The sequence below is a fragment of the Acanthopagrus latus genome, chromosome 14 (assembly GCF_904848185.1).
Source record: "Acanthopagrus latus isolate v.2019 chromosome 14, fAcaLat1.1, whole genome shotgun sequence".
In the NCBI taxonomy this organism is placed as follows: domain Eukaryota; kingdom Metazoa; phylum Chordata; class Actinopteri; order Spariformes; family Sparidae; genus Acanthopagrus; species Acanthopagrus latus.
The window spans coordinates 13147944-13173519 of NC_051052.1; the positions used below are offsets into that span (position 1 = coordinate 13147944).

Here is a 25576-nt window from a genome sequence, read left to right on the forward strand (position 1 = left end):
CTCCCAGTGTGTTTACTTTATCGGTAGGATTTACGTTTTTTGAATTATCTGCCTTTAACCAACAAGAGTAGCTCTCAACTGCTCCATTCACTTCAATGTAAATTGGGAAGAGGATTTTCAAAACTGCACCCTTTTTTAACCCGCTCCTATTACCACATTTTTGAAGCTAGAACCACAAAACTTGATGACTGTGTTTTTTAAGGCCTTTCTGGCTTGATGGTGAATTTTTTTTTTGCCAATATCATATATGGTTTTGAATAAATAGCACTATTTTGACTTCCTAGATGTGAGGCTGAAATCACTCTGAAACCGGCTGTCTCAGTCACTGTGCTCTTTTTTGTTAATTTATTGAGGTTTTAACTCTCTTTGTGGACTTTCTGTGTCATTGTGGAAGTTTTTAAGTGCATTTCTGGAAGTTTTGTGGAGTTTTTGTGAGATTTTGAGTGTATCTGTTAAGTTTTTAGAGAATTTGTTTAAGTTTTTGTTCATCTGTGGAGATTTTGTGTATATTTATGCATTATTCACGTAATAAACAGGGCAGCGATAAAACGACCAAAATCACAATGGAGGTCTGGTGCACCGAGCAAAACATAATGCCCATGGCAGATTTAATTCGATGTTGTTTGAGGATTATTTATTATTGGTACATAACAGTTTACTTACTGTGTTCGTGTCCTCAGAGAAGGACTGCTCCAAACAGAATGAAGATCCCTCAGCCGCTGATAATAAACAAAGAGTTTTGGAGGGAAATGCACTACTTTCACGGGAAACGATTGAGACCGCCCCTTTTGGCTGGCACCACCCACATTCCTTATAGAGGCTGTGGGCGGGACTTATTTAGCATGGTTTACTTGTATCTAACCAGAGAGTGGGACTAAAGGTGGATTGTTAAACTCAGTTGGCAAAACAGGTGTCCCTTCATCATAAGAGTTACTTTTGCCCTGGGTTCAAATCCAGGGCTGAGAACCTATGTTTGCATTTTGTTTACTGTAATTTCTCAAGCTGTCTTGTCAATAGAGGGCAAAATATGAATAAACAAATTATTGATAGAACCAACACAGATAAGCTAGTGTTAATAGGATTAAAAGGTCACTTTTTATTGATATTTCATTTCTTTATTTGTTATTATTCTAAAACTAACAGAATGTAATCAAATTAAATTAATTTGATATTGTAATTGGGTGAATTCAGGTCATTTTGACACCTCAGCTCAAGTGTTATTGATTTCTGTTCAGTACTTTTACCATGAAATCAATTAAATTAAATGTGAATCATGACTTTTTGTGGGTGTACTTGTACATATTATGTGAGAATCTATTTGTTACCTTTTTATTATCTTGTTTATTTTGTACTGTTATTATTGTTTATTGATGAATTAAACCGTCCTTAGTGTGTCTTGCTGTGAAACACAAATATCCATGTTTACAGGACCAATAAAGGGATTCTGATTCTGATTCTGATCCATCTCTGGGATTTTCATGAGGAGGTCAGTGATGTAATATTCTGATCAGTCATAAATAAGAAATTTTTCTAATATTTTGTCACATTATGTTTGTGTTGGGGCCGGCACATGGTTCTGACAAGAGAGCGGCCTAAATTGTACTAATAAAAGAAAGTGCATTGACCCTAACGTCCAGTAGGTGGTGCCAGCTTGACACAGTCCCCCCAGGTTTGATAAGTCCAATTTTCCATTGTCTGAGAGCGCATCTGATTGCATCGTCAGTTCCGCATTGACCAGATGAATGGAGCAACTGCGTGCCCGTTAGCGTGGCTACTATGGCAAGCCGTTTTAACATTTAATCGAACCACACTCCTATCTGTAATTACATTTTAGACAGCCATAATAGAATTTCTCCTAGTCAAAATTGGTATCTCACTAGTCAGAATTGTAATTAAAGATATCCGCAATAACATTCTTACTAGTAGAAATGTTATATCAAGATATAACAACTGTGATTGTGCTAGCAAAAACTAAATTTAAGATATCTAAAAATCCTTAAAAAGTGGCCGTTTTAACACTTAATAGCTAGACTGGATATGCATTGCAGATATCTGTAATTCAATTCTTCCTAGTCAAAAAGAACTCTATCTATTTGTCTGTCTCTGTCTGTCTGTCTCTGTAGCCTCTCTCTATTTTTAGTTCAGTATTCTGTGCTTAACGTGAGTTCTCCCATTTTCTGCTACTTTATTCTTCCACTCCACTTCATTTTGGAGGCAAATATCGTACTGACTTTATTAACGTATAAATATTATGACTTTATTTACTAGTTACTGCTTGAGGCCAAATGGTGTGTTCTTATATTCATTTATTCTATCACAAACGGAAAGCAAAAACACTGATTTCTATAATCAAAATACTGAAAATCAGATCCGATAATTAATTGACCCATAGTATTAAGTATACAAGTGTGTAAATATGTGTATAATTTACACATTTGAGTACTTATTACAATCTGTAAGGTGCAACATATAAGAATTTGTCACCTGTCAAGTTCGTATTCTTAACAGCGTGTCATCAGAGTCCCTGCTAACTGCCATATACTGCAACTGGGGTTAGCTTGTTAACTTGGAGCTTTTGGAACTGCATGTACAGTGTTTGCACCGATTCAACATGCAAAGTCTGAGAAGGTTTGCTGATGGCCGTCTGAGCCATTGGATTCTCTGATTGGTTGTGTGCTAGCTGTATGACCATTCTGATTCTGGCGGTGTGATGGCAAATCAGCGCAGTGTGTGGCAGAGGCAGAATACTATGCGTGCTTTGTTTTTCTGTGCACTCCATTACGTCATTTCCTGTTTTCATGTTTTGGAATACTGGCATGAGACTAGCGCCACCTGCTGTTAAGGAGGCTTATTACACACTACTGTAGAGTTGGCAGCACGTCAAAGCAGGATGTTCAATGCAACTTTTCTGCCGAACGGGTCAGACTGGGCAACGGAGTGGTTGGATAAAGGCAGTTGACTGCTGGTTTGAGGCTGGGCAGTGTGTGTGGGGGCCTTTAGGTGTGCAGCTAGCAGTCGTTCAACAAATAACATCACATTGTTCTCAACATATACAGTGACGGCAAAATCATTTTTGTATTACAAGATATTAGAGAGTTTTAAAAATCATTCACTGAACTTTACAGTCACCAGCAGCGAGAGTGCTGCTCTACTGTAAACAGCAGTCTCTGTTTGAAGCACATCTGTTTCTCCTCATATATAGTGACACAGCTCTGCCCTGTGTGATTGGTTATTTCCTGTGTTGCCGGCCAGTGCTGTACAACCAGAGCTCATCCATTGTAGATGTTTAGTTTCATTAAAGCTATTTGCTCGGATAGAGAAATAGAGAAGGATGTAATCTGGGAAATGAGGATTTGTAAACTCTTTGTAATTGCTTTTTTAAGTGGGACAGTCCTAGGTCTGGCACGTTCGAACAAGAGAGCCTGGGTCTCAGGTCATTAAACCCAGTGAATAATGTGGGTGAATTCATTAAGGTCTGATGATTGTTGACGGCATGTGTGGGTTGAGAATAGACAGCGATAAGGAAAGGTCTTTGGTAATTGGAGTTCTTTTAGACACCACGGCCTCACCTATAGTTGGAGGAAATAGGATATAAAATTATCAGCAGCTGACACGCACACACTTACAGTACACTGACATACAAATTCAAAATAAATACACATCCACAAATATCATTTGAGCTTGAGGAAATTATGTTACGAGTGCAACAGCCCTAAAAATCAGCTCATTTATGATAATATAAAAAATCCAATTTGCTGCCGTTCCTCATGAGAGGCGATAAGCAGAACCCGGTGTGTAAGCGTACATCTCCACCTTTGATGGAAAGGTGACAGCTGGGCTCAAATCCAAGGCCCAAGAACTTGGCTCTTTACTCCAAAATCACACATCCGAGTCCTTGTTCATCAAAACTGAGAGGTGTAGACTCTCTTCCCCGACGCCGCAGGAAAGCATGACTGATTGAAGTTGATTTCCCCTCGCAGAGCTTTGCATCGCAGCAGAATGGCGAAACACGCAAAGACGGTCGAGTAGGCAGACGTGGTCGGGCTGATAAGTAGCAGCTCCAACCCCACCCTCCAGCACTCAACGAGGTCAGGTCCACAAAGACTAGAGAATTGTGATTATACTGTATACTCGTGTGGAGGCAAAGTGTGTGGTCAGCTGTGGTGTGCGTGTGTGTTTCTGAACATGTTTACACCACTTCTGCTCACGCACACAGATCCTGGCCCCTCATCCAGTGATGACATTTTGAGATAATGATCTCTATGGGATACCAGCGTGCACACACACACACACACACACACACACACACACACATGCATAGGCACACATGGCTGTGACACATTATTCAATCTCGATGAGTTAATTACAAGCCTTAATTACAAAATCAGCCAGCCACCATAACCATGAATGTTACACCAAATATAATATTTTCTTTATTGCAGCAGTTTATCAACAGAAGATACAATTAGGGGTTGAATGTTGTTCCGTGCTTTTAAATTACTGCATGTCAGGATTTCATCACTAATGTCCTTCGTGACAGGTGAAGAGCAGATCATTATCAGAAATGCACATTCTCAAATGATGAAATTAGAGGGATAAAACAACAATTCTTCTCAATAGACAGCCACAGAGAATAGTCTGATCATCTATTTTTTTTTTGGCTCATCTTTTTTCAAAATGTTTGAGTTGGACATGAAAGAAGAAGAATCTGTCATTTTTAGGTATTTCAGCATGGATTATATGGGAAAACAGTTGAAGCAGTTTATTCTTTCCAGCACTAAGACTCTTGTGCACTTGACACTGCATCTGTTTAATGCCCTCTGCACTCATCAACTCACTTTGTTGGCATTTATTCCAAGAACATTTTGTTACACAGGCGTATTGTCAACTGACATTTGAAAAGATGACGTAAAAATAATTAAATGACAGCTTTTCAAATTCAAACTCTAGTATTTATGACAATTGCAACAGCAGTTGTAGAAGGTTTAACTTTAATCAACACTTCAGAATCTTTTGTTTCTATACATCAGTCTTGCAATAAATCCTTTCTTCATGAAGGTTATGTAAAATTAAAAAAAAAAAAATTCTGAGTCTGTTGTTCAATTTTTGATACTACCAGTAGGGAAGCTACAAGAGTAAGACAGAATCCATTTCGATACACTATTGTCTTTAATGTTAGAGTTAATATTACTGTCTTTATGCCTTATCAAAGTCGATCTGTGGTCATGTTGTCCTAACGCTGACCACCAGACTCTTGAACCTGACAAAAGGGGAGAATAAAGTTGCCATACAAGTCAAAAATATAACTGAATTAAAAACGAGTCAATCAGTTAAGGATTAAAATGAGTGTAACATGAACTATACAGCTTTATTAACTTTTACCTTCAACCTCCAATCATTTGGTAAAAAAAATAAAAGCCCATAAAGCTGTTTATTAAGCACAACTGAAATGCTACATTGGTCAAGTTAGCGTGTCTTTAAATGTTACTGTTATCTGAAAATGATCAATCAACATTTATAAAAACATATTTACAGGAGATTGCAAAGACTCCAGCATACAGTCATTTTCTTTGACTCACTTAGTGTTATTTTTCTCAGATGAAAAGCTTGCGCAGGACAGTCACATATATATATATTCATATTTGCACCTTTTCGACCACGCATACACACACAACACAATACAACATGGAAATGAAATAATGTTGGACAAAAGGACACTTTTTATCTGTAAGACAGCCATTAAAATGTTCTATTTTCCCATGTCCCTTTAATTTCCTCAAAATGCTATTCCACATTGCTTTGTATGCCTAATAGTAGCCCCCAAATGGATCCCTTTGTCCATCAGCAGAATTACAAATAAGCAAATATCACCATTAAACAGTAAATTACCTTCTAGCCCCAAAGGCTGGATAGCAATGAAATTGATTGATAATCAGCGTATAGGATCACAGCAAATATGATCTCTGAAAATTAACAAGGCTATTGTATCAACACATTTTCTTTTCATTAGAGTCCAGAGTACCCTCTATTCTAATGAATTGCCAAGAGTTAAGAGTGCTTTTTAGGTGGCGGACCTTAGTCGGTTATTAATCATATAAATGGCACAGGACCAATTAAGCCCCACAGAGCAGGGCGTTAAGGCTTTTAACTGGCCCCAGATTACCCCAGACCACTCCACTAAGAACCTTTAATTACCATCCTTGGCCTGTGTCAATGAATACATCAATGTGTGGATAAATTCATAGAGAGGACTACTCGTGTATAATTGCCATGATTAACTTTTAGGGGCGAGTTATTCCTCATCAGAATGTATTTGAGACTGTGTTTATGAGAGAGTGAGAATATTCGGTTGTGGGTACAGATGCATTCAGATTGGAGAACCAGCAGAGGAGAGAGAGTGAGTGTAGTTAGGCAGAAGTCAAGGTCAAGACAAAACTTAACTTGGACTTGATGATTGGCACTGGCAGTTTCGGTTCAACTCAATGTGAGTAATTACAGGAGCTGTTGTGTAAAATGAATTCATGAAAAGCTAAGTGGGTGTGTACAGCAAGTGATGCTAATCGCTCTTTGTGTATATCTCATTAGACCAGACGGAACTAAAGCAAACCACTGTCCAGAAACAATTAAATTATATGCATGTGGAGTGAAATCATTTGTCAATTATGTTATCTTGTCACTTCACCCAATAAGGTTTGGATTCTTTCTCATTGTGTTTCTCTGTTGGTTTGTCGCCAGAGCCTGTCATAATTCTAACTTGTCATAAGACAAAGCCTCCCTTTTTACGAAGCTCAAGATATGTCATTAATTAAAGAGAAGAAAAAGACCCTGACAAGGAAATTGAATTAATTATATGTTTAAAATCTGGGAATGAAACAAAATGTGGTAAATGTCTCTTGAGACTGAAGATACGGCTGGCTATCGTAAGTGAGAAATTAAATTCAACATTATAAAACCACATGATACATTTTCATGAAATAGCAAAGGGAGCAAAATTAAAACTATTCAGAGAATGTGCTGCTGAAGTTTGGTAGGATGCTTTAGTTGGATAAAATCTGTTCATCATGAGGAAAAGTGGCTGGCCTTCCTCTGGCCTCTTACATGCTTTATTTTAATTGGGCTTCTGGAGCTGGTAAAACATGCTTGGCATATGAAAAGAGAAGTTGGTGGGATTTTTACATAGCTGTTATGCTCTCTGTTCTGTCTGTGTTCTACATCAGGGCCGTCACTATTGTTGTGAGGGGCAGCAATCCGCAGAGAAATAGAAGGGCACCCTTAGTTGCGTTTAACAATGTGAAGCACCCAGTGTGAAGCTTCATTTAAAAAGCTAGACAGGGATTCACCTCTTGTGGTTCTCAGCACCCCCAAGCCCAAAGACATGTTTTCTACAGACTTGATAGAATTGGGTTTAATATTCTGAAGAAGGACTAAAAATGTCCCCAAATCCCCCCAAAAAGACATGACAACCCATATATATGGCATATGGTGACTGGTGAAAAGTGCTGAGTAAATTGCCCTTGTTATGATATGATACACAAAGACATACATACAGTGGCAGGGTGATGTCTAAGACTCTGTGCAGCATCTCACCTCACTGATGTCACTGAGGCCCAGTAGACGAGTACCAATAATGTTCGGGGCAGTTTTAATAACCCAATGCTGAACCTCCGCGCCCTCAGCTGTGCACAAACCATGCCAATATATGATGTTACCAGTGGGAATTGTTTCTGTCGCTCCACTGTAAAAATGTATAAGAACTTGAACCTATAGTATTATTTAAATATTTTATCCTTAAGAAATCCATTTGCTTTTTAGCGTGTTGGTTCTCAGGAACCTAAAACTGGTCACCTGCTCCACCTGAGCTCAAGGGATGTAGACAGGGCTGTGTGTCCAACCTGCCGCACCAGTACGACAAATGTACCACCACTGTTTAATTGCACTTGGGGCAGCACTTTGCAAGTTGTCACCCTGAATGAACTCTAATCATTGTTTTAAATATATAGATAATACACCAGTAATAATCCAGAAGGGCACTTATCCAAAGAGAGCCACAGGACAGTGACATGAACCACTGCAGGGACTACACTTTATGTTCCTCTTCTTCACAGTGTATGTACAACAACAATCCACAACTGCACCGGGAGTAACATGGCACATCCTCAGTTACACAAATCTAGCACACAAAGCTTGTTTACAAGCCGATATCTCATGAGGTAAGTTTGTTTTTCATAGGCTGTCAAAAGTTCCCCTTCTTTGCCTGTCGCAGTGAAACCATGTAATGCTATTAGGCAGCTTTTGCATTTCAACACTGTGAAAGTGCTTCAGAATTCTTCTCATGATGTTTTTTTTTTCTCCCTGAGCTCATCTGCAAGGCTCTGGCAGCAGCTTAATTTTCTCTATCAGCAGAGCCACGGCCCCTCTGTGTTTGCTAACCAATACACTGTACCATTTAAAATATGTTATTTTAAAATAATTTTGAGCAAAGTATCCAAGGAGTGATGGCATTGTTGGGCTATTTCACAGCCTATTTGCTAATTGCCATCTTCAGCTCAATCAGCCATGTGTTCCACTATTCTGCTTGTTGTTCCTGGTGCAGAAAACCAACAACAAATGCCGTCTTCTTGCGGCCCTGTTATATACACATCAACACAAGCACACACTTACATGAACACAAGTATGCGCAAACACACCTTAAATAAAGACACAAAGACCAGCTGCCTATCAGCTTGGAACAGCTGGAATAAACACGTAAAAACCTGCACGCTAAGAGGTTGCAATCAAACTCTGAGCACCACCAAAACAATTGAGGAAAAGGATCTGATGAACAGATGGAAAGTCAGGCAGCTGATGCCGCGCTGCTTGGTATGAGCCAGACTTCGGGCTCCCCAGTTTTATAATATAGGATTAGTCACAATGGAAATTGCCATGAATGTTAAGTAGCCGGCAGTGGTGGAATGAGAATTCAAATTCTAAAGTAAGAATTGCAAACTACAATGCAAAAATACTGTAGCATTGTCAGTTTTACTTCAGTAGAAGTATGTACACTCACTGGCCACTTCATTAGGTGTATCTGTACAATGTACTGCAATCCAATTTAACAGCTCTATGACTTCAGGCGAATTAAATGTTTTCCGTTGACATGATTAAACAATAAACATGACTTTTATGAGCCTTGCCTACAGTTTAAAAAAATGTTTATTATAAGGACCTTTAATATAAAGTGTTTCTCTTTACCAAAGATACTCCGTTATGTTCCCTGCTGTAGGGCAACAGCACAGTATGTGTTTGTTGTGGTTGTTGTGCGTTGCTATACAACACAGTTTTGTGGCACAGACATACACAGAACAGCACAGAGCAGCATACAAACACAGCTACATGTGCAGTCCCACACATTCACAGAACGACCAATTGCATGATTGAATGAACACTGGCCTGTAATTACAGACTGTGACAATATGTCTGCTGCTCTCAGTTCCTAAGACCCCCCCCCCATCTGTCCCCAAAGCCACTGACCCTTTGGCTTCTATGTAATGACCACTGAAACGGGTCATTCCGTCTTATTGACACAGCCATACACAGCCTGGACATTATGGCATGTCAGTACTGGGGATCACAGTTCCAACAGTAATGACTGCTGTTGTGGATCACTGTCCCAGTTAATGACCTCTGCTATGGGTTGAGGAAAAGGTCTGTCTTGCTGCTGGTGTCGCTCTGTCCATCTGTCTGTCAGCAAAACTCTGGAGGTCATAGCCCAGTCTGGGGGACCCACTGACAATAACAGTGCCTGCAGTTATGAATGCTTTCATTCATTTGTTTGCCCATACATGAAGAAAATCAGACACGCACCACCCCAGTCGTGGGCCCTGTTCCCATTAAAGTGACATGGATGTTGACCCACCCCTCCTCACTCCCTCCAGCAATCCCACATATTGGGGGGATGGATCACGGCCCCTGGACTCCATGATTTGCCAGGCGACAGATGGAAGGGATGCATGCAGATGGAATGGAGAGACACACAATTATGCAAGGCCTCAGTAAAGGGATCTATGTTTTGTATATGCATATGTGTTCTTGTTTTATGGCCTGTACAGAGACATGGAAGATTTTTACATTTGTTGCAAGTAAAACATGCTAGATATATAAAAATTACAATATTCTGATGAGGAGGGACAAACGACGTGCTATATGCCTTGTTTACAACAGCTTGTATTCACGTTGTAAAACTGCATTACACTTGATACAAGCAGTCACACCACAAGCAAACTCAATGCCACCCTGCCATCTGTTAGTTCTGAACAGTGCCAAAGACTGAGTGCTTATAGATTGAATTAAACAGTGATGCTGTTGATTGGCTGGGCGTGACTATGAGCAATCACAGACAAAGAAGCCAGGTAACCTTGGGCATTGTTAAATGTCTGGCCACCACAGATGGATAAAGATATAGATGATAATAATCAAATATTTGTCTTGTCACTGAGAATGTAGCATGGTGTGATTAAAGAGTTGTAGAGGTTTGTTTTCCTCACCCTAATCCAAAACACTTTGACCAGTTTAATTAAACATGCCCTCCACACACCCATTAAGGCACACAAATGGTGTCAGACAAAAAGGTAAAATTACTGCAAAAAATCCCTTAAATGGCACGTGGTCATTTTACCTTGTTAAGAATTAAGTTAAAAGTGCACCTAATGGACATAAAATGTCTCCTACTTCCCTAAACTAGGTCCATTCTTAGTCTTTGTTCTCTGGAGGCTTCACGTTTCCACATCTCATTTTTTTTACGCTGAATATTAGACCAAGACTGGCTTAAATATTCAACTGTAGATGCAAGAAGAAATACACATTTTTGACTGGAGAGGGACTTTAAGAAGTATTTAGTTGATAAAAACAGTCCATGTTCAAGCAAAACCAAGCGTGGCAGTCAGACTAAAGGTGCAAGCTCATTAGTAACGGGAAATGGATGTCAACACATTTTTCTCAGCCGAGCCATAGCTCAGTTATCCTTGCTAGCATCATCGGTCAGCTATATATAAGTAACATTTTTAAACTTGAGCAAACTCCTCTAGAAAATAATAACAATCATATACCTCCTTTTTAAAAACAGAGTTAAAAGAAATGCTCTGACAGCTAAAGCAAATCAAAGCAAAAAAAGAAGCAATACAAAGGTAAAATCTCATCCACACAATAGAAATATAATGAATAAAAACAATAAAGGACAAAAAATAGTCACAAGGGATACATATGACTTCAGGGAAACAGGGGAAAACATATTTTGGGGTCATTTTAAACTGAACTGAACTGACCCTTTAAAATGAGCAGATTCCTCCTGTGGTTTTAAAAGGGCTTGACATATCTGTGCTCTAACAGCTGGTAGCAGGAATGTTTGTCTTTCAGCTTTTTGGGAGTTTGTTTGGAAGCGTGTGCAGCATGTTCAATGTTATGAATATAAAATGTGATACTATTTCAGATTATTCCATTTTACTGAATTGAGGGGCCTCAACCCCCCGAAGGGTTTGAATTAGGGAATGTTTTTTTGTTTCCAGAAACAAGGTTACCACTTAAAGGTGGCATCTCTGCAAATGCTTGCATTGGTCCAGTGGGAGCAGAATTTTGATGAGGCTGAGGGGGTGGGGAGCATAATCTCCTCAATTTCATTGTTTTCCCATTTCTACATTATTTCAATGAAACACATGCATCTCGTGGCCCTGCTCAGAGATTGAATGTGGTGAATGTAATTCTGTCTGCGCTCCCCTGGGCGTCGCATAGGTGTTAGTGACTTGACTGACTTTAGCTTGCACGCCTAAGGCCCTGATGGGATCTTTGCCACCCATGTACCTCATAATCTCTCTGGAACAACACTGTCCCCGCAGCACAAAGTCTCTACCTGGCCACAGGAAAGGTTGTGTTTTGGTTTATGTTTTTGCATATATTTGTGTGGCTGTCGTCCCAAGTTTATGTCTAATTCTCTCTGCCTGGTTGTATGATTGACTGCCTTTTCTCTCTCCCCCTCCCCACTCTTCTCTCTCTCACATAAGAAGATTGGATCGGTCAGTGTTTACAAGTCTGTTTCCATATATGGCAGCAAGAGCAGCTTCTAAGCATCTTCACACCCAATTATCTCCCTTCCTCAGGCACCTCGGACTGTCTGCACTTCTTCCGGTCCCCAAACATCCTTATTCAGTTTCATACTTACTAACACATGCATCCAGACACACACACATTCACACAGATGGTGAGAATATTGTGGGAAATGTGATAAAAAAACAAGAGTGAACCAAGTTTGTCTCTTTAGATGTTTTCTAGTATTGTTTTTGCATTAACTGGAAGAATAAACTACACTGGAGTCAATGTGAAGTCAGAAAGTTCTTTAACCTTTTACCTACACTGTGTGAAATACACCAAAACAACAACAGCAATCCACTCGGTATTATATCTGCACACTAGAATAACAGTATGATGTGCAAAGTGTGAGTGAAATACACCGAGTCAAATTTATTTAATTGTATGAAATTGTGAGGAAAAGAGAAGCAAATTATGAATAGATTTAGAATTTTAGATGACTGCAGTGGCAGGTGATTGAAATTGAATCAGTTGTTTACAGAACAAAATAATGGAAAGAATAAAAGTAGAATTCTGCTGAACTTAAGTAAACAAAAAATAGCAACTTTGTTGTCAAACTCCTCTAAAATCATGGGAAACAGTTGTGTCTCCATGTTGTATTGGCTGGCATTTTGCTGTTGGATGATACAGGTGGCGTTTGAGGTCACTGCTCTGCAGTGGGACGAGCCGGCTTGCTGCCTTTGGCTGAGATGGAGCAGTTCCCTCCTGGCTCTGAGGCTGGTCCCCATGGGTCATCAGTGTTGGGCCTTTTTCTCAAACTTGGCTGGTCTTTAAGACTGCAGTCATGCTGATTAAACAGTCTTTTGTCTCGTTTACAGAGGCTCCAGACTGGGGAGGGTTTCTCTGTGTCTTAGTGCAGGAAGTTTGTCTGGCCAAAGTCTTTGTCTTAGGTTGAAGCTGAGCAGATGTGGTTCTCAATGGACATCATAGTCAATTTAGTAATATGTTTAATTCTGAGTTCCTCTGATGCAAGTTTGTGTTCTTAATACTTGTTATTGCTCACTAAAAACTAATGTTCTTCGCTCATCTTAGTAAGGCCTATACAAGTTCAGTGAGTCCAAAGGGAGAAAGTTCAAGTATCTGATGTTTAAATAAGTTCATGTGTACTTTGCGAACTGTGATTCTTTTTCTATTATTGTGGAGGTGAATGTGAAGTAGCAAGGTCAGGTAATAGAGGGAGGCCTGAAGGTGGAGGATAGCAGAAAGGCTCACCAGGCAATTATAACAAGATTAGGAGGAGATTTGAGATGTGAGAGATATTGTACTTGCGTGCTAATGCACATAGGCAAACCAATCTCGCACTCTCCCACTCACTCTCCCACATGTAAACACAAAGCCCTATAATTTGCTTTGGCATATAGAAAAAAACTGAGCTTTCTGGTTATCTCTACAGAGGTGTAGTGCCACAGAAACCAGCCAGACAGTCACAAATATAGACGAGCTGAGAGTTGTGACAGGTGAAGAAATGTCTCCACTCCTACTACGTGTCCTGTACACAACAAGGCTGCGTTGTTTGATGTTTTCCTCTGCCTCCCCCCCCAGGCTCACACTGGGCTGTTTTGAGACTCATTGCCTTGGGAAAATTTGGGAGGAATTTGCTGAAATTTATGGAGAAATGCACAAAATCCTTGCAGCAATGGGAGTGCGCAGAGAGGTGGCACCAAGCAGACGGAAAGAGAATTGTAGATCACAGCACAGTCAAGTCAGTCAGAACGGGTCCCGTCTGAAGTTTGGTCAAGGCTTCTATGCTGTGTTGAGCTCTCCTGCTTCGGAGCCAATGCCAGCAGTTCCTACATGCACCGGGATTGCGCATGAAAATGTATTGGCGTCGGTAACGTCCTCGACACTTACATTTTGGGATTTCATCATCGCTCTTGGAAATACAGCTTGTTTTATTCTCTTACGATGGGGTTTGACCCCAGGGTTGCTCCATATACAGATTATACTGACACTAGTGCCTTCCTAAAATCTGTATACCTCAATATGAAAGATTTATTAGGAAACTAATGCGGAGCTTAGAAATGCTGTGGTGCCAAAAACTCGCTTGGTGGCTGTGAGCTTTATAATGACATGAAAAATGATGAAAAATCTATTTTTAATAGATACATTTAATGGGAATTGGTCAAGTGTGACAAATACTGAATCTGCTTAATGTCAAAGGTCTGACTCTGATCAGTCAGATCTCAAAGGTGCATGCCTTGAGATTTCAAACTACCAATTATGGCGACGGTCTTTTTAAAGATAAACCTTGCTACATTAATGATGTCTGTAATTGATTGTAAAAAAGTAGAAAAAATAACTGAGAAAGAAATCAAAGAAAGGCGATAATTAATTGGTTTCTACTCTGCATCTGTGTGGATGGCCTGATAAAACAAAAATGCTCAGAGAAGTGTCACAGCTTGACCTTTTCACCTCTGCTCCATTTTTCAGTGCTCATCACTTTCACAGCCTACCGCTGAAGCGTAGTACGCACACACCGCCAACATTTGCATTGAGAAATGGCTACATTAGTTCGTATCTGCAACCTCACCAAACCATTAGTCAATTAAAGGGTTAATGACATGTCACAGAAGAAGGGTCGGTCTTAGTGGGCAAATACAACTTCCACACGACCAACCTTTAATCTAACCCACTTAAATATGCATGAGCCCTCCCAGTGGGGCTTTAATGGCCCTAAGTTCCTCCCCCCATCTGAACCTACACTGCAGACCCCCGTCTGACAAATGAGATAGTGCGCCTTGAGTTACCAAGACAACACTTTGCTCAAGGTTCTGTGAAATAGAGCAATGAGGGAGGTACTAAAATTGTGTCTTGCCTGCTGTCAGCAAGCGTCTCCTGACCTCAGATTCGTTATAATAAAACAGTGTTGGCTTCTGTGATGCCAGTATGTAAATATCACACACACTCCTGCTATGGAAATGGATGCCCACTATAATGAGAAACTGTGTCTCACTTCATAAGACGTGGTAATAGTAACTGGTATAATTTAGACTCCTTGACAGTTCAGCTCAGTGCCCTGACTTAATACACATCAGCTAGTGTATAGTCTGTATTTCTGGTACCGTATGTGTACATATACCCATGTTATACTGGATCTTTGACACCAGTTTTAGGGTTTGAAATTAATTGACAACAAGGTAGAGTATGAGTGGACATTTCTTTTTTTACACAAACACCTAACAAACAAACATGATAGATAACACCTCAAAATAAATAGATTTTTTTTGTTTACCTATTCTTTACATATTGACTATTCTGACATTTTGTTCCCTGTGCTTCATCGCTTGAACACAGAACATAGAAAATTACAACGGATGGAACGATGGATCGTTAATGTGTTGGCGTGCACAAACAATGACGTGTAAAAACCATCCTGTACCCACTCTCACAAGTCAAATGCAGCCGCCTGGTCAGTTGCCTTCTATGTTTGACGTCTCAGTTGGGGGATGGCTGAGGTTGCTCAGTGTGTCATAAACTGGAGAACAGGGTTTGCGTCCCATTTGTGACCAAGTGTCAACAGTGATATTTAAGTTAGGGTACATAAGTAAGATACCATTCTTGGTGGAGGTTTGGGTTAAAACACTGGTAATGTAACTGATCCATGATTTCAGTCTTACTGATTTGATTCCTTTTCACCTTTTCACTTTATTTCACCCTTTGGTTGTTTATGATGTCTCGTCTTTTTCTTGCCCAGTACTGTTTTCACAGTCTTCTTCTAGTCAAAAACTGTAAGGCCAGCACCTTTTCTTTATCTATTGTGTTTTGCTCTCTCTATAGCAGTGCACCTAGACATAATGAGAGCAGAGGATTGGTTTAAGGGTTGGAAAATATTGGTTTAAAATACATTAAGCATCTAAGAACTTCAATCTCTATTGCATACCAGCCAACACGGACGCTATATTCGTCAGACTAAAGATTGTCACATCTGTTGTTGGCTCTGTGTTGAGCATGTAGCCTTGCTTTAAATGGCAGACATTGTCTAGACGCATAGAAATGCTTTTAAAGTGTTATCACAGCCTTTTGCTCTGATTCAGAGTAGGCGGTCATTATTCTAAAAGTGTGTGGTTTGATTGAAAACCTGTAGACTATATTGATATGAATATAAAAGCCTGTGTCCGCCGACTCCCTTACATACTTCTCCAGCCCTCTGTCTCCTTCCCTCTCATGTCCCTAATGACCTGAGTGCATACCGTTGTAAAGGCATTTCTCTGATTATTTCCGGATCAATTGCGAACATATGGATACCCTGAGAATGACAGATGCACGGCCACTCAGTTATTGTAAACACGCCAATAACATCGATGATGGGAGGCTAAACAGCAGAGGTCAGTCGGATTGGCTCTAAACATGTCAATAATGTTTATTTAAGAGACTGAAGTGGGCAGTACACAACCCACTGATCCGCCACAGATCCATTTCAAACAATAGATGGAATCAATGTGCTTGTGAGCTTATGTAATTTGAGTATGAAGTGAGTGGTTTGCCCTTGCTTTTTTCAATTTTCGCACTGACCTCACACAGATCCCCACTAGAATTATAATGGCAAAAAAGTGGGATGGTAGCCGTGCGACAGTGTCGGGGACAAGTCTCATTGCACATGGGAAACAAGGTCATCCACTAACCTTCTGTCTCCAGCCGCAAAGCAAATACTCAAAGGCAAAGACCACCATTATCGGCTCCCCAAAGGGGGTATCAAGTCAATTCCCAGCGGACACACACGCAAACACACACATAGAAGCCACACACAGACGGATGAGTTAGAGCTCTCCCACTCTGACACACGCACAGTCACCGGCATGTCCGCACTCCCCTCAACTCCTCTGACCTCACCTCAATTAGCGGGAGACATCTTTGTTTGGGTTGCCGTGCCTAATTAGCATGGTTCACCACAGAGCAAGTGCTCGCCGAAATTCATTTATCAAAGGGGCCTGGGACAATGCTTCATGTCACACCGTTAGGATTGCAATCTCTCTCATCATCTCTCCCGCTCATTTCATGGAGCCATTTGACAGTTCAGAGGGAGGGGAACGAAGAGGGGAGGGGGGGGAGCAGCATTACGGAGCGATGGACGGAAAGTAACAGCATGTAAAACAGAATGCTGGGGAGAGGATACATGTGGATGCTGAGCAAAACAGACAAATCGTGTTAGTAAGGAAGAGAGGGAAAGGACGAGGGAAAGATGAGTGACAAAAGTGGCAGATGGAAGAAGAGAGAGTTGAATAGATTTCGTGAAAGACAAATAAACGAGGGGGAAAGGCAGAGAGAGAGGAAACACCTCGAGGGTATTCAAATTGAGGCCAGTTTGAGTCGGCTCGGACAGATATGTGCATAGACAGTCCTGGCAGCAAGAATCTCTCCCTATCACACCTTCCCCTCGAGGACACATCTTAATGGGTCTTTGTATACACAAACTGCCTATAGAGGCCACTGCAGCCTTCAACATGCATCAAATATTCAAAGCATCTTCTGTTCTCAAGACACACACACACTTTCACACACAGACAGCCTCGCGCACAAATTTCTCACATCCTTTAAGCCATAAATGTCAATATAGAAAGCAAAACACTGGCACATCTCCCTCTCTCGCTCTCCATCGCTGTCTGTCTCCCCCCCCCACACACACACCTTTTTTTAGTAAAAGGGAATTGTTTATCTGAATTGCTGGAGGATATTGTGAATCATTTTTCAAAACGTTATCATTTGTTATTTTTCACATGGTGTGCAAATTGATGTGTGGGTAAGAGATGGGGTGGGGGTGGGGGTGGGTTAGGTACTGAGGGAGACGACCATCAGACCATCAATCACGGCAAAGTAGCCCACAGTGACAAGTAGAAGGTCTCTGACATTTTTGACTGACTTGATTGATGTGTTTTTGAAGTGTGGGGGGAGCCGGTGTCAAACTTCCTTTCTGGCGCAGAGCAGATAGATCACACATCACACCGCGGTGCTCAGCAGGGATCTGTGATATACTTTTAAACAATGTGCATGGATTTACTTCAGCAGTCAGGACTCCCTAATGAAAGAAAGCTTACAGTGCCATTAAAAAGAGCTTTCAAGTCAACAACTGTGGTGTCTAGGGCGACACATCTGCGTGAGTTATTGTCCTAATTGGTCAGCTTCTGGCAGCCCGTGCATTGTTTGATAAACTTTCACAAAGTGAGCCGAGTTCATCGCATGCAATTATTTGGTGCCTGATCTGGCCGCTAAATTGCTTTGTCAACTTTGAGTATTTCCCTTTTCATGTAATTGTCTGTCAGCCTCAGAGTGAAAGCAACCTGTTGTAGTAAGTGGGCGGTGTGAGGTTCCCCAGTCGAATCATAATGCCAGGTTTTTCCCTCAGTTGTGTGTCGCACTTTACTGCAGCAAAGAGACTCTATTGTACCACGGATGTGACTCAAATCCTTTCACCTGCTGTGCACCATTAACACATACACTACTTAGTCTGAGTTTGAAAGCTCTTCAGTGGCACCTTGAAGGTCAGTTGTAACGCCACATTCTTCCTTCTCTTGATAAACACAGTGTTGGCATTTTATTTTCTTGTTTTTTCAGTGTATGTTTTTCTATGCACTTCTCTCATACAACGACAGAAGTGAATGTTGGGGATAGATGAATTAAGTTAGGAAAGGTAGGAAGTAGGAGGATGTGAAAGGAGTTCGGCGTGAGAGCTGGGGCTGAAATATAAAAGGATTGTTATTCAAACTCAACAGATGGAAAACAGCTCAGACATTTTTTTTTTCTGGGGGATGAATAACATTCAAAACATGGCGCATAAACAAAGTAAAATATGAATCACTGTCGCAATGACAAGGCAAACTTTAAAATGTCCATCACTGTCATTAAGCATGGCAGGTTGTAGAGCCTGGGTAGACTGAAGCCTTATGACTAAGGGTACGTGACTGGCATTTATTCAGATGAACTGAATTTCATCATTTATTTCTTAAGGTAGTTTACAATAAAATTACTTGTTTCTGTGGGAACTCAGGGAGCAAAACCAGATTTAAATGACATGACATCGATATGTGTAAGCATGGATACGACTTTTATATACACAAAATGGCCAAAGCATCACACTCCCTGACTGCTGCACGCTCCTGCAGTTAATTGCTGCTAACCTCATTCTGAAGCCCAGTTTTAACCAGAGGACTAGGCTTTTTTAGACCAAATTCATTTTGCTTAATAGAAGAATGAGGGAAAAACAGGATGTTTTCAGAGTCTGGAGCTTAAAATACTGCGCTTTACAAGGTGTGAAAACCCGCACAGCATACCAGAGAATGAGTTTTATTTTCCACTTAGTATGTGCTGTGAAGTTTTAGGAAGAAGTATGGTCTTTTTCTTTTTCTTCCGTCCTCTGTTTCGTCTGGGTGCTCTATTTTCACACCGCTCTTTCTCTCAGTGTAAAGGGTGGTAGAGCAAGGTGACATTTAAAAAGTGCATTTCCCTCTCCGCTCCGTCAATCTGTTCTTTTCCCTTACAGAGACAGCCCCCTCCATCTGCACACTGCCATGGCATGCACACATAAACTAGACACACACAGACACATCCTCACCCTGCCCATTGACAAAGATGTCCCTGGTTACCACAGGGGCTGTGTGTGTTTGGTAGACCAGACTGCGACCTCGGGACCCCTAAATGACACTCTGGCTGGCTGCGGTGTGACCCTAGGGCCCATTCAGAGTCAAACTCAACAACAGATCTGTCACATACACTCCGGTGACGAGCTGTTGGACATAACACTGTCACCTCGCGATGACAGGTTGTCAACACCTGCGTCAAGATGATCGATTAGCCGATTGAGTCCCAAAACCTTGTCCTCCCGCCCGGCCTCCCCACTTTAGACCGATTAAAGCCGAGGCGCAGTCGTTTATGTTTCCTCACGCACAGACAGCAGGTCTGTTTATCTCCCCGGTGACAAAGTTTTGTTGCACGTTTGGAAGTTAATTGCTTGGCTCATTAGCTGCGTATGTGTTTCTGTCTTGGAGCTGCGGGGGGACTTGAGATTATCTTGTTATGGTGCAGTGTTTTACAGTGGGAGTGGTGATCTCTCAACCTGAGGTATAAAATGGCCTGAGTGCTTTGGAAAACCCGGTGTGATCTGTTCATTCTCCTCATTCATTTTTAATGGCCTTTGAAGAGAGCGCTTGTCTTCCATCACCAGCACCATTTTGGCAGCGAGGTAAACAGATGGATACTGACAGTGAGCGAGCGTCTCACAACAAGTGTCTCGCTCTGCCATATCTCCTCCTTGACAGAATACAGCAAGCCCTCACCCAGTCCTTCCCCCTGCAGGTAGCCAGTAAAATAAACACCAGACATTATGGGGATTTATGGAGCAGAGAACTGGAAGGAAATACCAGTATGAAGTTGAAAGCTTTTTCCACTGCAGTCACAAATAATAGGGCTCTACTATATTTTTGTTGCAGTCGGTGGTTTTTATTGCTGCAGCTGCCTTTTTATAAAAAGGGAGCCAGTTTCAATCTTAAATGTTTAATAACCTCTAAAGAAACAGCCTCCCTTCACTGTCTCTGCGTGCGTTCTGTTTAACAAAAATTCAGAGTTGTCGTGTCAGTGACATTTGCCTGGTAAAGACGTGATGTAGCCTCGTTTTCATCCTGTCAGAAGCAAGTGTGATAACCACTGCTGCGGCGACGCCATTGACAAATTGCTGTTATTGTGTCTTTAAACGCACAATAAACAACCGATTCATTAATTGTTTTGTTTTTTTCCCCGCTGATGGCTTTTGATCAGCAGAGAGAGATTGTGCTCAAGGACTTGTTGAAGGTCGCTGTGTGCAGATCTGTGATTGCTGTGTAAATCGATTATGGCAACACCTCCCTCCAAGGATGCTGTCAGGGAGCCAGGCAGCTCCGAGCGGGGCTTTTCCGAGCCAAGGGCCATGTTGAAGAGAGGAGATTATAAAACCACTGCTGCATACATCTTAGACAAGCAGACAATTTACATACCAACACGCGTACAATCAAGTGTGCCTACCCACTTCAGTTTATATTACACAAGAGCAATGTAGTTTAATTTATTCAAGCCACAATCTTTACTGCACTTCCTCAACAGCCCATTATGATGCTTGCAAACTGTTTCTGACTGACTTCAACAGGTAGTATGATGGGATGTTATCCGTGCAAGCCACAGGAAGGGTATGATTTGGTAGATGTTCAATCTTAAAGGTCCCATGTTGTAGAAAATTATATTTCTCGTTTCTTTCTTCTTATGATTATGGAGCAGGTCTGGGTGCTATAGCAATACTGTGAAAGTATCACAACACTCAGTCGACAGAGAAATGGACACAACCTGTATCCAAAAACATAGCCTTTAAACAAGCCGTCAGGACCTCCATGATATCGTGATGTCACAACCAGACAGTCCTCGCCTTCAGCATTGTCCCCAGCATGGCCTTGGTTGCAAAAGCGCCGACAGAGCTATTGCAGAAACATGGTGGACAGTGTTTGCTCAGACCTGTGAGAGCTGACCAGTCAGAACCAACTGGGCTTCATAGGAGATTTAATGATGCGCAGGAAAATCAACAATGATTTGTAATATATTAGCCAATACATAGTTTTTTTTCTTTGAAGAAAATCCTTTTGAGTATACTTTTAAACCTACAATCATTATTCAAGTTTTATCGTTTACACTGAGTCAAATGGCTGTGTGACATGAAGCCTGTTGTAATAATCATAGCACTGTATGGTTGTTCTTCCATTTCATCAATCCTTATGAGCAGCTGTTTTCTGTAAACTTTGATAAACCCACTGTACGCTATAGACGAGAAGCTAAGGGACTAGTCGGCTAAGAACACTGAATATCCAGAACTTTTCCTGGAGACTGATGGAGACCAAACAGAACAGAAAGGAGGATGACAATTGGATTTATGTTAATCAGGAGATCAGAGGCACCAGTTGAAATTCAAGCAAATATTGCTCTAATAGACGTGTAAGTATGAGTTTTGTTTTCTAATTCAAGTCATCCGTTGCATCTCTTGATGTGATAATACGTCAGGGCTTTGATGTTTCTCTACCGACTAGTCACCACGAATCAACTCATGCTGCTTTGATTTTCACTAATGTGATACATATCCCCTTCCTGATTAGAAGCCCAGTTATATAAAAGACTGTAAAATGTGTTCTGTCTTGTTCCTTACACCTGTTGGTGGCTGTGAACATGGCGCAGACAGAGATGTGTTTTGGGCCAAAACAAGAGGGAACACTGATGGATCACTGCAATGTCCTGCCGACAGCCTGAGGACTACCCTGACCAGGTGTGCTCCGACGGTGTCCTGTCAGTGGTGGACTACATTTGGAAAAGAGACAGATATGAGGAGGGCGTTGAAAAGGGTGAGGGATGTAACGGGGATTGTGACGGTAGAAAATGAGAGGCTGCTTGAAAGAGAGAGGCATTTAGAGGGACAACAAGAGCGACAGGTACAGAGGGAGGACGGGAACGAGAGCAGAGCCAGGTGAAGTTATGTTCAGTCTTCTGAGGAGGGATGTGGCTGTTTTGTCAGCTCCTACAGACTGAGGGTTATCTGTCTCCCCCAGCTGTACCACCCAGCTGTCACACACTGCTATGCTCCACTCTGTCCTGGCATCCTGGCGCACAGCTCCCTCTGCCCACCATTATCTGCCTGCGTGTGTGTGTGTACTCCACATTTGTCAGTCCATGCGGTTGAAGATTATTAGCATGGAAATGAGCAAGTTCAGGTTATGTATGCAGCGTGAGCCAATATGAGAGCCTCTCCGTGCCCTTTCCCTCCATCTCCGAGACAGTCGAACATCACTTTCGCCAGCCTCCAACCTAAAGTCCTTCGTGTTCTTCTGTCTTTTAATTAATCAAGTCAGTCTGTGCATGATGAAAGTTTCTTTTTCAAGACAGTCTTGGAATCTCACTGCAGTCATTTCCCAGTGGGATGCCATGTGCCTCCTCTAGACACCAGACCAATCTGCAGTCCCCGCTGCCGCTCTCACCACCCCAACCCCGCCGGGTAAGAGCCTCAATTACCCAGAGCATATCACCGCAAACAGCCACTTTGCAGCCAACCACCTGTGACTCGGACTGTGGGAAGCTTTGGCTTCTGCGTGGCTGTGTGTGGGGGGAACAGCCAAAGCCTTGGGCTGGCTAGCCAACCATTGATTAAGGGAATCAGTATTGATTAAGGGAGCAGGGGACATCTGGAATGGACAATTTATGTCCCTGCATCAATTATTCAAATGGCTGCCGCTGAATTGGATTAGAGGACGCTCTTCCTGCCATCGTTTCTACCCCTCTACAATCTGTACCCTCTCAGCAAGCTGTCGTCTCAACTCTTCTGACAAGTCAGCCCCTTGAAAAGCAAACTTTGAGTTGGCCACATGGACATCTATTGCATATAAAACTGGCGCACTGGGACAATGCTAGGACGAGATTTATTTTTCTTTAGCTTCCATAGCGGCATGCAGGAGCACATTTTGTTGTCAGATTTGTTTCTCAGTTTGCCCTTCTGTCTCTGTGTTGACATCTTGAGGGCTTGAATGCAGAACAGAATGGCACAGCTTGGTCAAGTCTGGGCCAGAGGGTTATTCATATTCATAATGGTGGCGCTGGAGAAGCTGTGAAAACGTGCGCAGCTTTGTTCACGTATGGTGTTTTGTGTTTTTTTTGGGTGGGGGGGGTGGAGATGGGGGCTATTTGTGTTAATCTCTGTGTTGTTCTGCCTGGCGGGATTCTTCTTTGTGTATCATGCTGCAGTCGGGCCCACAGGGATGGGCCAGCGCCGAGGCCAGCTGATGGGCTCCTGTCCATTGTAGACAGGCTAACATGGTGGGAATGAGGAGTGTGACGGAGCCAGGGACAGAAGCCCACAGGTGGCTGACTATGATAGAGGGCTGCCCTTTGTCTGCTGCCCCACTGGAGCAGCTCACAGAAACACTGAGGCCTTTGACAAAGATTGATGAATGATTTTTTTATTCAGATATAATCATAGACCGGTGCTGACTCGGTACTACACAGCTGAATAAAAATCATGGTTTTTGTTATTTAAATTGTATTTATATTGTTTTATTCAACAAGGCATTGTATAGGAGCATTGATGCATTACATACATACTCACGATATTCATTTTCTTTCGCATGTACAATGCTATTTTCTGTAGCTAATCCATTTTAGAGCTGCATGCAACAATTATCTTCAGCATCAATTAATCTGCCAGTGATTTCCACTGTTAATTGATTTATCGTTTCATCTATGAAACTTGTGAAAAATGATCATCACAATTTCCTACAGCCAGTGACATCTTCAGATCGCCCTTCTCCTGCCAGTCAAAAAAACCCAAAGGCTCTTCATGAATGCTGAAGAGAAGCAGCAAATCCTTACAAGAGAGAGGCTAGTTTGACATTTTTGCTCGGAAAATGACTGAAATGATTCATCAATTATCAACATAGTTGGCAGTTAATTTCGGCTCCGCAGCTGTACTTCATTTAAGAGCACGTCAGTTGAGCAGACGATAAGCATGACAGAAAATTAGGGGGTCCAGATGTGATAAAGTGTTGATTAATTACTTCAAATTCAGAGAGAGAAAACCAAGAAATTATTTTTGATTGGCACTGCCTAATGTTACCGAGATACCAGAATGCCTGCAGTGATTACACTGTTTTTGTCATGTCACTTTCATTACTCAGGTCTTTGGGGTTGGGGTTAGGGTTGATAGTCTTTGGGCCAGGGTCGGTTTAAGTCTTACTCTGAGTTAATACAAATGACATTCAGACTGTTGATCGTTTCGCTGCTGAAATTATGTTTGTGTTAATATATTTTTACATGTTTATTCGATATCGGATTAGCTTGATTGGATCTAAAGGGACTGTTGGGCCTTGGCAGAGGTATGCGCTCTACGTTGTGCCATTCTGATTTACAGGTTAGTTGTGTGGTTCATCATGTTCTGTGATGGTTTGCAGCTGTAAAGTGTACTCCTGTCACAGTGTGGAGCCAAATCAATTCCAGTCTGAGAACCATTTCCTCTCCCTGCAGCTGATACATGTTTCCATGTTCATGCAGCAGAGGGATTTTTGGAGTGGTACCTGTCTCTTGCACAGCTATAATCCGTTATCAGCAGGGGGAAGAAAAACCATGGCGGACATGTAAGCAGACAATAAAGTAATAATGAATTCAATGTACTTCTCGACCACATAATCAATTGGCTGTGTTGTATAGGTTCACACAGCTCTGGTAATTCATGTTTCGGTGAGAGAGCGTATGGTGCCGGAGCCCGGGGAGCAAATGTGCCGTTTAGAGGGAATTGCATGGTTGTTATTGATTAGGGTTAGAGCTGAAATGGGGGAGAAGATTTGTGGAGCCCATAAAGGAGAGACTTCAGAGCATGTTGTGTGTGTGTGTGTGTGTGTGTGTGTGTGTGTGTGTGTGTGTGTGTGTGTATGGCAAGTAGCAGGGTTGTGTAAGATCAATGGTAATGTTTAGCATA

The 25576-nt window shown here is 41.7% G+C and overlaps 1 long non-coding RNA gene across 4 annotated transcripts in view; it reads left to right on the forward strand.

Moving 5' to 3' along the window:
- Positions 1–25576, forward strand: part of LOC119032405 — an 85384-nt gene that overhangs the window by 48607 nt on the left and 11201 nt on the right. The window lies entirely within an intron of this gene.